Raw genomic sequence first — 14845 nt, 5'->3', positions numbered from 1 at the left:
AGAAATTAAAGCTGCAGAACCTGGAGATTTGAATGCAATAGTGTTTGCAGATGATGTTCCCATTTAGGGAGAAACAGAGCAAGAAGTCCAAAGGAAATTAGATGGCTGGGTCAACAAATGTAAGGAAAATAAGTTAACTGTGAGTAAGAAGAAAACAGTAGCAATGAAATTGAGTAGAACACCCAGCGAATGTGACCTCAAACTTCAGGGAGAGAGAATTGAATGTTTATAAAGCTTCAGCTATTTTGGAAGTATTATATCGAACCAGGGGAGTGCTAAATTGGAAATTCAGAACAGAGTGACAAAAGGTTCTACGTTCTTCTATCAGGTATGAAATCTAGTGTGGAAAAAAGCAGTTCCCGTAAAAGGCAAACAAACAATGTTCAAATCTTACCTTCTGCCAATCATGACATATGGGTTGGAGACCTGTGCGTTAATTAAAAGAGACATCAGCAAACTGCCAGCATGTGAAATGAATTTTTTAAGATCTGATATGCTAAAAACAAGTGAAGAGACAAAATTAAAATGAGTCCATCAGAAATGACTTGCAAGTGACCTGTACGATGGAAGAAAGACTACGCATTGCACATTTGAAATGGTTTGGGCATGTGCAAAGGATGAAAGAGACTAGAACCCCCACACAATACTTGGAAATGGCAGTACCTGGGAGGAGACCTGTTGGATGTCCCAGAAGAAGGTGGCTGGACCAAATAAATGTAGACCTTATCGAGAAAGGAACAAAACTGCAGGATGTGAAAGAAGTGGAACTCTATAATGATAGGAAACGATGGAGGCATATTGTCCACAAAAATCCTACCCTGCAGTGTGGCCAGAATCCAGTATTATGAACATTAAAATAAGAATAACAGTTAACACCACCTTTCCAATACTTATCTTTCCTTATATTTAGGAAATAAACATTACAACAAGCGTTGTAAGATGGGACATGTTTCGCTTAACTGTCGTAAGCATCATCAGCCAAAATAAATCTTAGCCTAAAGTTAGGTCAGGGCCCCAAATCTAGTGTCCTTTAAAATATATGGTACCCTATGAATCAACATTTACATTTAGAAAATCAAATAGGCTTAAATAGGTTCGAACCCCACTGAAGATGGTTTTCCGTGGTTTCCCATTTTCACACCAGGCAAATGCTGGGGCTGTACCTTAATTAAGGCAACGGCCGCTTCCTTTCCAGTCCTAGCCCTTTCCTGTCCCATCATCGCCATAAGACCTATCTGTGTCAGTGCGATTTAAAGCAACTAGCAAAAACAAATTCCTACCCGGCCCGCTGGAAGGATACCCAGATGATGACAAGTGAATCTGTGCTCATGAAGGTGGCACTTCACCAGGAAATTGCTGAACAAATGCATCACGTACCCATCGAGCCGACTCGTGCTTAAAATAACTTTTTACATACGATAAAGAGTGTTGCAATGATAACTGTCTCACCGTGTTTCAGACTGGTGACTGATGCTAGGTCCTTACAGGGTCAAGAACTGTGTGCACTTCTTAAGTCTCGGAGAGTAGAATCGCCGCTGGACGGTCTAGGTTTATAAGAGAGACTGTTCTCTATGGTAACTTCTGGCAAGGCTGTTACGTCTGATAACTGTCTACGATTTGATCTTTTCACCAAGAAGTAATCGATTACTGTGTTTGCCCTTCTGTTTCCCCATCCATATCTTGAAATGTTTGTACTATTCTTCTCCCAAACCGTGTTTCGCTCACATTTAACCCATTTCTCACACAGGAATCCACCAACTCCTCTTCCTCTGTCCATATCCAAAAGATCCAATTACTTGGTCCATTCCTTTTTTCTGTTGCATCCCACCATTGCATTAAAATCTCCCATGACATTCTCATCCTTTATTTCTCTCTCCCCAGTGTCTCCACGAATTTGTCCTCGCCTCGGGTGCATACTGGATGAAATCCTTTACACCATTCTCTGACCTTAACTCTATCTTGATTATTCTATCACTTATGTACTCGTCTAAGATCTTGTTGGTTACTATCCGTACTCCATTCTTTGTCTTACGTCCTCCACTCCAGTAGAGAGCGTATCTCTTCCTCAACTTCTTTCCTTTTCCTCTCCACTTAACCTCACCCATTCCCATCATTGCTATATTCTCCTGCTCCATGAAACCAGCCACCTCTTCTAACTTTCCAGTCAGTGACATCAGGTTGAGTATTGTCGCCTTCATAACATTATTAAGTATGAGGCAAATATTATTTATAGAGATAAATTCAAGTTGGTTGACATTGTGAGTGTATCTTTGGAATGATGATTTCAAGTAACATAAAATGAAGATATAAATGGCAAATGGCTTTCTGTAGGAAAATTCTCAAGTGATTGATTTGATGGCCAGTTGTGGGAAGCCAAATGTCGATCTATTTCTCATACACTGGTGTAATATAATCGCACATCGAACAATCCTGTTATCATCGTTTGATCACTCAACAAATGATAATGAAGGCACTGTTTTAGGATATCACAGGTCTGTAGCATGATCTCTCCAAATCATAATTTGAAGCAAAAGGGGCTAACAGGTATATTCCTGGTTCAAAGGGAGAACTTTCTAATCCCTGGTAGTAAAGAAGAAACTTATTTAAAAGTAATATTTAAAGGATTGGTTTTTCAATTTTCCTGTCTCTTATACTGGTAACCCTGTAAATAATAAGGAATTAAGCTTCAAGAAAATTTTGATTTGGAAACAGCATAATCTGCTTTTGTTGAAAATTTTGAATTGAGTTTTGTAGTAAAAACCTGGTTGGAAGAAGAACTTGAGAAATCTGTTTCTCTGCTTTAAGATGACTGGTTTCAGACATTCTTTTAGTTTTTCTTCCTTCCAGTTCTTCAAGTTCTCTTGATGTATGTGTTCATTATAATGGTTATGTCTGAAATGTTCTCACGTTCCTACATTGTAGTGAAGTTATTCAAGAGAATTCAATATTTTATAGCAAGTATGGACAACTTTCGTGAAGCAGTTTGTAGATACAGAATTTTAAAATGTTCTTAAACTGAAGGTATAAATATGTCCGTGGACTGCTGTGGTACAGAAATATATTTATTATATTCGATCCTCAAAGAAGTATGAAGTTCTTTGCTAATTTACTTATTTTCTTTCTCATTTAGCTCTTTGGTTAGAATTTGTATTATTTTACAAAGGATATTGTCTCGATCTTATCTCAAGTGTTGAGGTTTCTTGTAAAATAGCCTAGAGCGGAGCTTTTAAAAGTAGGAAAGATTATAATATAAAGTTGGAATTCAAGAGGACAAATTGGGGCGAATATTCGTTTATAGGAAGGGGAGTTAGGGATTGGAATAACTTACCAATGAGATGTTCAATAAATTTCCAATTTCTTTGCAATCATTTAAGAAAAGGCTTGGAAAACAACAGATAGGGAATCTGCCACCTGGGCGACTGCCCTAAATGCAGATCATTAGTGATTGATTGATTGATTGATTGATTGATTGATTGATTGATTGATTGATTGATTGATTGATTGATTGATTATGTCTATTATAATATATTAAGTAAAATACTGACTACACTAAAGGAGAATGGCAACTGGACCACGTCTGCATGGACAAATACCACCACAAAGAGATCTATAACGTCAAAGTCCTCCGAGGAATAGACACAGGTTCAGATCACTACGTAGTTAAAATTAAAATTAAACTCACTCCCCAGAGGAGACAACAAAAGCAAGCCCTTAAAACTAAAAGAAAAATAGATCCTACCCAGCTAATCAACAACAAAAATTACCAGAAAGCAACTGAAAAAATAAAAATCACAGACAAACTTGAAGACTTAGTACACAACCTTAAACAAATTGCAGAAGACCTAGCTCCAATTAAACCACGTAAAAAACACCAATGGTGGAACAGTGAATGTGATGAAACAGTGGAGAAAAGACATCAGGCATGGCTATTACATCAGTCCCAAAAGACAGAAATATCCTATCAAAAGCTAGTAAAACAGAGAAAAGAAACTACCCAAGTCTTAAGAAGAATAAAAAGACAACATCATAAGGACACCCTGCAGTTAATTGAAGAACAGTTCAGTAAAACTAAATCAAGGGACTACTACAAAACCTTCAGAAAGCAGCTCCAAAAATATGAACCCCCGACCCTACTGATGAAGGATGAAGATGGTAAGCTGGCCCATAACAATAAAGACAATGCAGAAATTCTGGCTAAACATTTCAACAAGCTTTTAAATTGTGAGGAACCTACAGAACTCCTTCATTTGGACACTAACACCCCGATAAAAACATCACCAGAAAACATCAATCCCCCCACAATAAAGGAAGTCTACCAAGCTCTGAATAAATTAAAAAACTACAAAGCGCCTGGAGAAGATCAGACCTTTGCGGAAATCTGGAAATATGCAGGAACCTCAGCAAAAGTTGCCCTCCATCAACAACTTGTCTCTATCTGGATTAAAGAAGAACTACCAGAACACTGGACAACAGCCCTCATTCATCCTCTGCACAAAAAAGGGGACAAAACCGACCCCAATAACTACAGGGGAATCTCTCTCCTAGACATAACATACAAAATATTTTCAATAATCATCCTTAATAGGATAAGTTTACAACTTGAGAAAGAACTAGGAGAATATCAAGGAGGTTTCAGACCCTGGAGGAGCTGTCCTGATCAGATCATGAGTCTTAAGTTGATAATGGACTATAACAGGAGAAGAAACAGAGATATGGTGATAACATTTGTAGATTTCAAGAAAGCTTATGATTGCATCCATAGAGAATCTCTGTTTAAAATTTTAAGACACCTTGGACTACACCCCAAATTAATAAACATGATAAAATTGACTCTCACCAATACCAAGTCAAAAGTGAAGTTTAGGGGGGAAACATCAGAGACATTTGAAATTAAAACTGGACTACGGCAGGGAGATGGGCTCTCACCACTATTATTTAACTGTGCTCTAGAAATGGTAATGAGGGAATGGTTTAGAAAATGTCCCCCCAAAATAAGGATTGGCCGAAAAATCAAAACAAATTGCCTGGGTTTTGCTGACGATTTAGCATTACTAGCAGTGGACATAAAAGAAGCAAAAACCCAGATATCAGAACTTCAAAACATTGCAAATAAAATTGGCCTCAAAATATCATTTGAAAAAACAGAAATTATGCCCCAAAAACCAACACAGCTAAAAGAAGTCACCATAAATGGTAATAAAATCAAAATAGTAACTCAGTTTAAATATCTTGGAGAAGTAATAACACATAACTTAAATGAAAAAATCTCAATCCAAGTAAGAACAAATAGATTAGCTAAAGCACAAAAATTAACATGGGATATCTACAAAAAGAAATGTCTATCAATAAATACAAAAATAAAACACTACAACACAGTTATAAAACCGGAAGCTACATATGCAGCAGAAACACTCTTTTACCTGAATAAACAATCAAAGACTGACAGACTTCAGAAAATTGAAAGGAGGATTGGAAGAACCTGTATCAACAAAAAATATCAGAAAGATGGACAGTGGCGGTTAATACCTAACAAAGTCGTGTACAAAGAGCTAGAACCCATTACAGATACTATGCGTAAGAGGAGACTGGGATTCTTTGGACATATCATGAGGATGCAGGACTCGAGACTTCTGAAACAACTAGTACAACACAATCTCGTCTCAAAAAATACCACAACAGGATGTAAATGGATCAGAGAAGTAAGAGAGGATCTGAAGGAAATAGGCCTTACAACAGAAGACACCAAAAATAAGATAAAATTGAATACAAAACTCAAGAATACAAACCTCCGCTTTACCCTTACACAAAACAAACCAACAACACGCACATTTTCAACTGAGGAAAGGGCACGAAGATCGGAGCGTCTGAAGAAGTACTGGGAGGACCGCAAAGCCCGAACAATCCCTTCAAAGAGACCTGAACGACGGACTGACTAAAGTGATCCTATGTGGTCATAAAAGAAGAAGAAGAAGAAAATACTTGACACATAACTACGTTGTTGGCATGTGAAAGTGTCACTTTTTAATATTGAATCTATTGAGTTCATGATTGCCTTGATCGTCGCCATAAGACCTATCTGTGTCGGTGCGACGTAAAGCCCCTAGCAAAAAAAAAAATGATTGCCTTGATTGATCAAAATCAATAAGTCTATATGAAAACTCAATTGACTGACACGATTAGGGCCTCTTCTGTACTTATTCTAAGCCAGTACATACACAATGACTCACTACAAAGTAACTCAAACTAGTCCTGAGCGGCTTAAAGACTGCAGAGTACCAAATAATATCGCAGGAGACTGAAGTCTGAAACAAAGAATTACGAGTTGGTACGAAATCTGTAAAGATGGTTTGGTTACTAGAGTTCTGAAGAAAGAGCACACTGGATGTGTAACATCTCTGTAAGGTATGATGTCAATAATAGTTATTAAATTAATGTCGTATGGTCCACCTTTTTCAATACTATATTATTGAATTACATTACTAAAGCAGGGACTAGTTTCGGCCTTGGCTAGCCATTTTCAGCCTTAATGAAATACGTCTAATAACTAAACAAATGTAAAAACACACAATTGACATGAAAACTAATGTACAAACAAACATTAAAATCTGGCCTCAAGGCTACCTACTATACTGTCTACAAGATGGCCCTCTCGTATCGTATTTATAGTGTCGTATGAGTGGTGGTGGTGATTATTGTTTTAAGAGGAAGTACAAGTAGACAACCATCCTCTATATAACACTAATCAGAGAGAAAATTTGGAAGGGGTCCGACACTTTCGAAAATGAAGGTATCGGCCAAAGAAAGACAGTGGCCAGGAAGGGCGTGAAAATGAAAGACTCCCTAGGCCTTGACTGCTCTAATTCCTTTGGGGTCAGAAAAGAATAAGAGTTGACCAAGGGAGGTTGGATAGGATAGATGAAAGTGAGGGGCCTGGCACAAGTAAGTGGTAGCAATACCAGGACTTGGCTAAAGGCCCTGTGGTCGCCAAGCTGCGCTCCAATGTTCAGAGGCGTGGGGCTCCTTTTACAGTATCTCCTTGAGCTGCCTTGTCAGACAAGAAGTTCCCTATTGTCAGGGCGACGACAGGATAATATTATAGTTTGATATACCACAATGAAATAAAATGTACCATAACTGATAAGATAACGTTAAGTGATCAAACGTGCTTAATAAAATATAATAAGAAGTAGGCTATGATGAGGAAAATCGCGCAGTAAGGAAGGAACTAGGCCCAAAAGAAGATGACCAGAATAACAGTGCAAAATAATATAAATATATTTTAACAACCATAAGTTAACAATAGCGCACTGTGCATATAAGTTTTCATTTGTTTTCCGATATTGCGCTTTTTACTACATTTTTTTCTTCTCTCTACAATTGTTTTTTCAAGTCAACTGTTTACCAAGAACTTAACTGGAGTACGGGTGCTCATTCGGTTGTACTAATTGGCGTCGTATATTTTTATATACGTACTTGGCTTCCCGCAGCCGTGACAGGTTCTGGACCTTTGAAACGTTCTCCACTCTACTTTGGTGTTTGGCCGCAGCGCGTGACCTTGAGTGTGCCGCGCTGGTCACCGGGAGCTGGCGGCTTTCTACTACAGATCTGTTCGTCTGCGAATTCAAGCCTTTTTGATCTTCGCATGTTGATTGGTAGTGTTGTGACTTTGTGCAGGACAGAATGTGGTGTCGTGTCTTTGTGCCTAACAGAGTGTGAAACTGACCTCCAACATTCATAAACATTTTACATGTTTTTTATGGCTGATGATGACCTAGACTAAGGTCGAAACCGGTCCCATTTAAATAGAAATGTGATTGCTACGTTTCTTTCTTTTGAGTATTGAATAGGTTGAACCTCCTTTCCAGTTATTTAATTTTTAACATCAATAATTTCAATACGGAACAATGAAATTTTTATCTTTAAATGCACAAGCTAACCAACCTAAACAAAAAGCCTTCTCTTACATGGGCCTTAAGATCAAGATCGCTAAATTAGGAAAAGACATTGACTTCCTGAAACAATGCATATCCTACAATCTTACCCCCAAATTTCTTCAAAGTTGTACCAGAAAAAACATTTCTTCTCCTCACATGTTAAAAACCCAAAAAATAACCAACAAAATTTGGTTAAAAAACGAAATTCGTTTCTTATACAAGAAAAAATCATTTTTAAACAACAGATTATACGAAACACATCTAGAAATTGCTAATCTTCTCCCGAGTGCACAATGGAACCTCTTCCTAACTCAAGTAGACGATAAATTATTTCATGTACTGTCAATCAAACAACAAACCCTAGAGAAAAAACTCAAAATTCTTAAGAACAACTCTTCTTCACATAAATTCCAGTTTAAGAACCGTAACACACCCTCCAAAACTATTGAACAATTCCATCCTCCCATCGTAAATCTATCTAAAACAACTCTGAGCGATGATGAAAACTCAATCCTTTCGAAGGGCTTCAAACACAATTGGCCCAATCTCAACACTTTCAATGTAGCCACCAATTTAATTATTGAATCTGAAATAGCCATTAACAAAATGCCAACAGATGAACAAGATGAAATCAGATATGAAGTAAAAAGGAAACTTGAAAAAATCTTCATTAACAATAACAAAAACACTTCTCTTATTAATTATAATAATAATAATAATAATTTAATTAAAGATAATAAAACCACTTCAGATCTTAAAAAGAAAATCAATGACAATAATCTCATTATCACCAAATCTGATAAAGGCAACACTACTGTCATAATGGATAAAACTGACTACTTAGATAAAACCAAAAACTTTTTCAGTGACCCTTCTTTTTCTATAATAAAAAAAGACCCAACCACAAAAATCCAACGCCTACTCAAACATACTTTAAAAAACGCTTCCTTTCTCCTCACAGATCAAGAAAAAACTAAACTAATAAACATGAACCCTGGACTACCCACTGCCAAAGCCCTCCCTAAAATTCACAAAACTAACATTCCTATCCGTCCAATTATCAATTACAGACCCAGTCCCCTATACAACACTTCTAAATTCATCCAAACATTTTTACTAAAAAATTATCGATTTTTATCCAACAAATCTATCAAAAACACTTCTGATCTAATCAACAAATTAAAAAATGTTGAAATCCAACCAAATTTTTCTCTCCATTCTTTTGACATTGTCAACATGTACCCTAGTATTCCAATTCCAAAATTATTCCCCATTATAAACAACAACCTAAACAAATTCAGTAACCTAAGTAAACTTGAAATTCAAGACTTCATGTCTATTTTAAAATTAGTTCTCAACAATAATTATTTTACCTTTGACAACACCATTTATCAACAAGATGGCTTGGCTATGGGCTCACCTGCTTCTGGCATTCTTGCTGAAATTTACCTCGACTTCTTAGAAAACACAAGAATTAATAATAATAATAATTTCTCCAACATCCTCTTTTGGGCGAGATATGTCGACGACACATTGGTAATATTAAATGAGGAATCAACCAACGCAGCCTCTACACTTCTTCATCTCAACAACTTAGACTCTAACATTAAATTCACCCTCGAATCAGAACACAACCAAACTCTTAATTTTCTAGACCTAACTATTACTAGACATCCTTCTTCTTTATCTTACAAAATTTTCAGAAAACCAACCCAAACAGCAACTACAATAAGACAAGATTCTTCGCACCCCCAAGCTCATAAATGTGCTACTTATAACAGCTTAATTTTTCGTGCCTTCAACACCCCTATGTCCAAAAAAGATTTAAATAATGAATTAAACACCATCCGCAACATTGCTAAATTTAATGGCTTTAACAACTCCTTCATTAACCGCATCATCAACAAATTCAAACACCGTCCAAAAACCACTTTATCTAAAGACACAATAAAACCAACTGCTTTTTCCACCTTCACTTTTACTCAGGATGCTTATAAAATAACTAATATCTTTAAAAAACATAATATGAAAATTTCTTTTAGAACTAACAATAGAAGTCTTGATATTTTACACAACTCTAAATCTCTAAATAAGTCTAATGCTTTTTCTAAATCTGGTGTATACAGATTTAAATGCAACAACTGCAGTTCCTCCTACGTCGGACAAACTGGCCGCAACTTCAATATCAGGTACTCTGAACATGTCAACGCCATTAAATACAACAGATTCTCTGCCATAGGACAGCACATACAAGACTCCAAACATAGTTTCACCAGTATTGACAATGACATAAACATACTTAAAATCATTAACAAAGGCCCCCTCTTAAACATTACTGAAAATTGCTTTATCCACCTTGACCAGTACTTCAACCCTAATTTCAATTTAAACGACATTTCTGAAAAACCCAATATCCTTTTTGACTTCCTAATTCTTCTTCTCAAAAATTCCAAATTCCAAAACCCCAATTCTATTTTCCATGTCTTACATAGTTCCCACCCACATTTTCTACCTCCAATAACCCACCCTCCTAACCCACCTTAAACTACCCCTCCTTCATTTCCCTATCTTATCTTTCCTCATTACCATCTAACTTCAATTTCTTTTATTCTTTCTCTTATTTCACTATCACTCTTCCTCATTTAATTTATTCTCCTCTTTCAAAAATTTTTGTCTTGCGCCAACTTCGACTACTTCAATCATAACCTAAAAATTTTTCTTTTTAAAAAATAGCGCACTGTGCATATAAGTTTTCATTTGTTTTCCGATATTGCGCTTTTTACTACATTTTTTTCTTCTCTCTACAATTGTTTTTTCAAGTCAACTGTTTACCAAGAACTTAACTGGAGTACGGGTGCTCATTCGGTTGTACTAATATTTTTATATACATACTTGGCTTCCCGCAGCCGTGACAGGTTCTGGACCTTCGAAACGTTCTCCACTCTACTTTGGTGTTTGGCCGCAGCACGTGACCTTGAGTGTGCCGCGCTGGTCACCGGGAGCTGGCGGCTTTCTACTACAGATCTGTTCGTCTGCGAATTCAAGCCTTTTTGATCTTCGCATGTTGATTGGTAGTGTTGTGACTTTGTGCAGGACAGAATGTGGTGTCGTGTCTTTGTGCCTAACAGAGTGTGAAACTGACCTCCAACATTCATAAACATTTTACATGTTTTTTATGGCTGATGATGACCTAGACTAAGGTCGAAACCGGTCCCATTTAAATAGAAATGTGATTGCTACGTTTCTTTCTTTTGAGTATTGAATAGGTTGAACCTCCTTTCCAGTTATTTAATTTTTAACATTAACAACCAGATAAAAATTTAAAAAAAAAAGGAAAAAAATCTAAAAAAGATGTGCCAGATTTACAAAAGTATACAATATGCATCGAAACCAGAACCCTGAAAAGAAAAAGGACGCATGGGAAGTGAAAGGGGGCTAGGATGAGAAAGGATCTTCTTCACCGGGTAGTTGAATAGTTTAGCAGCAGCAATAGATCATAAATGAGAACTGAAGAAGCTTTCTTTTTGCAAATAGTTCGTAGCGCAGTTCATAAGTAGAAAGAGTCTATGTGAAAGTTTTAAAGCGAAGCATTGCCACTCGACTGAGTAAAGTATTTATAATAGGCAAATGCCAGAATGAAGGTAAAGTCCAAATGTAAACAAATGTGTTATAAGCTTTGCTCACCGAGTTGTAGCAGATAATGTCCAGCTGAAGTTGACATAATAGCACAGCACACAGTTGTTAGCGTGTGTAAATCCACGACTCCGCCACGAAAGCCCGACTCAAGGATGGATGGGCGGAGAGAGCAATTTAAAGAGGAAAGGAAGTTTCCAGAAACGAAGCGAAGGCTATACACACTAGCGAGTTTTAGAAAGAATAAAGTCACGTGGTGCACAGTACACAAGCACGGCAAAGTGTAGCACAGCTGATGTAATCAGTCGAGTTGACAGTAGGTGAGCAGAGTACATGATGCGGCGAGCGTAGAATTGAAGCAAGCAGCGCCAAGCAAGGTAGGGAGATCGTAATACTATCTCAGATATTCAGTACAGTACGGCATTTCATATTTCCTGTTTAATTTTATACCGTAATAAGATCCCAATGGACACAGGCATAGAATATTAGTATTATAAATTTACTCATTCGGGAAAAATATTTCAGGTTCCCTATGGGAATCTGCATTTATATCATCTGATGGCTAGGCAGGCATCAATTTTTGATGAGACGAAGTCTCTTATAGTGCATTGGCACTGCCGATGACTCCAAGTAGCCTACGCAGTGGCGTCCACGGTATGCACTAGCCATGCGTCGTGGTGGGGGTGCTATTTACCAACTGATGAGCCCAACTTAACACACTGGGGCGAAACGCTGGCAACCAGGAATGAGTTAGCTGGAAAAATCTATAATGTCCAATAATGGATGAACAATATTGGTATTTTGTATATCAATGTCGTGCTTACATAGAAGTTGTGAGGTGCAAAATTATACCTAACTCAGGTTTATCAGTGATGTGGTACTGTACAGTAATAACCATAAGTAATGTGAATAAAATACCTCAAATTAATGTGAAAACTAAATGTCAGCAATCTGGAAAATAGTAATAAACTTGTTTAAGCTGGCCTCTCAGACCCTAGGTTCTCAAAATGTTTAGTAGAGCATCTATTTCGTGTTTAATTTTTGCGCGCTTTTACTGAAAAACGTAGTGTATGGATATTGAGTGTGGTGGCTCCTCGCTAAGGCAGGTGTGGCCAGTTCATGTAGGATATTTGAGATCTCGTAGCTGTCACGTTATTATCAGCAATAACAGCTTTATATGTTCATTCCCAATTACAATTTGAGGATCATGTTTCAATTTTTGAAGTTTGTGTTAAAAAGAAAAACTATTTATTGCTGAAGTTTCATCCTAGTTATTTGAAATCTTAGGGTAGAAAAACTACAAATAAAAGTTTTAATATAATGTAAGGGTCTAACAATTTATGTTGTTGTGCAAGTCATTGAGCAGAAAGTTGTCCATACTTGTCAGAAATTGTTTGTGTTTTTTTAAAATTTTATTATGTAGTAGTATTGCAACTCTTGGAAGTGGTGAACCATTATTGTTTTAAATGGTACCGATAACCTGAACCTTTGGCAAGTTCTCAAGCTCATTATACAATCTTGGTTCAGTTTTTGAGAAATTGCAGTATCATAAAATCTTTAAATGTAACAATAGTAATGAAACCAATTGCTGGCGTTTGGACTTGCTAGGAAGCAGTCGTTTAAGAGTAGAAGAGACCTACTCTAACAGAGCAGAGTTGGCCGTGTGGTTGTGAGCTTCCATTTGGGAGGTGCTGGGTTCAAATCCCACAGTTGGCAGCGCTGAAGACAGTTTTCCTTTCTATCCCATTTTCACCCCAGTCAAATGCTGGGTATATACCTTAATTAAGGTCACGGCTGCTAAGGGATGATAAACACTCCCTTTCAGTACATTGTCCAACAAAACCAGTGTGGTCTAACCAGAGAAATAAGGTGACATTTTAAGCTGTGGTAAAATTAGGCTGGTTGATAAATATTTTGCTAGATTATTTCTTCACTAGTGAGCCTCCGTGGCTCAGGCGGCAGTGTGCTGGCCTCTTACTGCTGGGTTCCGCTGTTCAAATCCTGGTCACTCCATGTGAGATTCATGCTGGACAAAGTGGAGGCGGGACATGTTTTTCTCTGATTATCCCTGTCATCATTCATTCCATCAGCACTCTCCAATATCATTTCATCTGTCAGTTATTAATCATTGCCCCAAAGGAGTGTGACAGACTTTGGCAGCCGGCATGATTCTTGTCCTCGCCACTCAATAGGGGCTTCATTCGTCCCATTCCTGACCCGGTCGAATGACTGGAAACAGGCTGTGGATTTTTATTTCTTCACTATTAGGCAATTGTGTGCATTATATTCACACTTACAATTGTTGACAGTACTGCTACATTTAATGTTTTAATAATGGCAACAGCTGATCGTTGCACCTGCGGAAACACCTGTGTGAAGTGTTTCAGTTGAGATAATGAAACGGTACTGGTCAAATCTCTTATGTTCAAATATTACGAGAGTCACCTCAAAGAATTCTCAGACATCACACAGTGAATATTGAATTTTCACGACCGCATTGTAATCTAAATAGACTTTCAGTCTATTAGGTCGTGTTACATACATGTAGTACGTGTTGGAGATGTTAAGTACACAACAAAAATGGCCAAGCGGATCCCAGTGCGATCCAAACCCACAATTGGTGAGCAACTGACGCGAAATCAGGTGTGGGTTCAGATCCCACTGGTGTCCGGTTGGTCATTTTTGCTCCGTATTTAACATCTCTTCAACACTTACTGCATGTACGTAACACGACATAATAGGTTGAAAGTCTATTTCAATCACAGAGTGGTTTCTGCAGGTGCTTCGATATGTATGAAGTACTGCTATTGCACAAGTGGGGGAGTGAAAATGCTCTCTTTGTGCAATAGCAGTACTGTGCTTTGTATGTGCTCAGTATATTAATTTTTTTTTTGGACAGGAAAGTCTGCGATTCATCAAAGTTTCGACGCTGAACCTGGACACTTGAAATGAGGTGTTGGACTTAGGGTATATTTTTAAGCTGTTTTTCTACTCAAAATGAGGAAATTTTGGTAAAAATATGAAATATTTTTGTATTTTTCATAAAGCCAGCAAGAAAGTAAAGTCCAAAATGCAGTTTTTATAATTGTTTTCAATGTAATTATGAAAAATAAATTTTTTTAAAAAAAACTAAGTCCAAACTTTTGTAATTTCTTTATGAGGAGTGGAAAACCTAAAATATTAAAGGAGAGTTATTTGTTATTTAAATGAAGAGGGAAAAATATAAGGAATGCATATTAACAAGTCATCTGTTATTTCCATCCTTTATTACATCATTT

Source organism: Anabrus simplex, chromosome 10, assembly GCF_040414725.1.
Source record: "Anabrus simplex isolate iqAnaSimp1 chromosome 10, ASM4041472v1, whole genome shotgun sequence".
NCBI classification, from domain to species: Eukaryota; Metazoa; Arthropoda; class Insecta; order Orthoptera; family Tettigoniidae; genus Anabrus; species Anabrus simplex.
Note: the sequence above shows the minus strand (reverse complement) of the source record.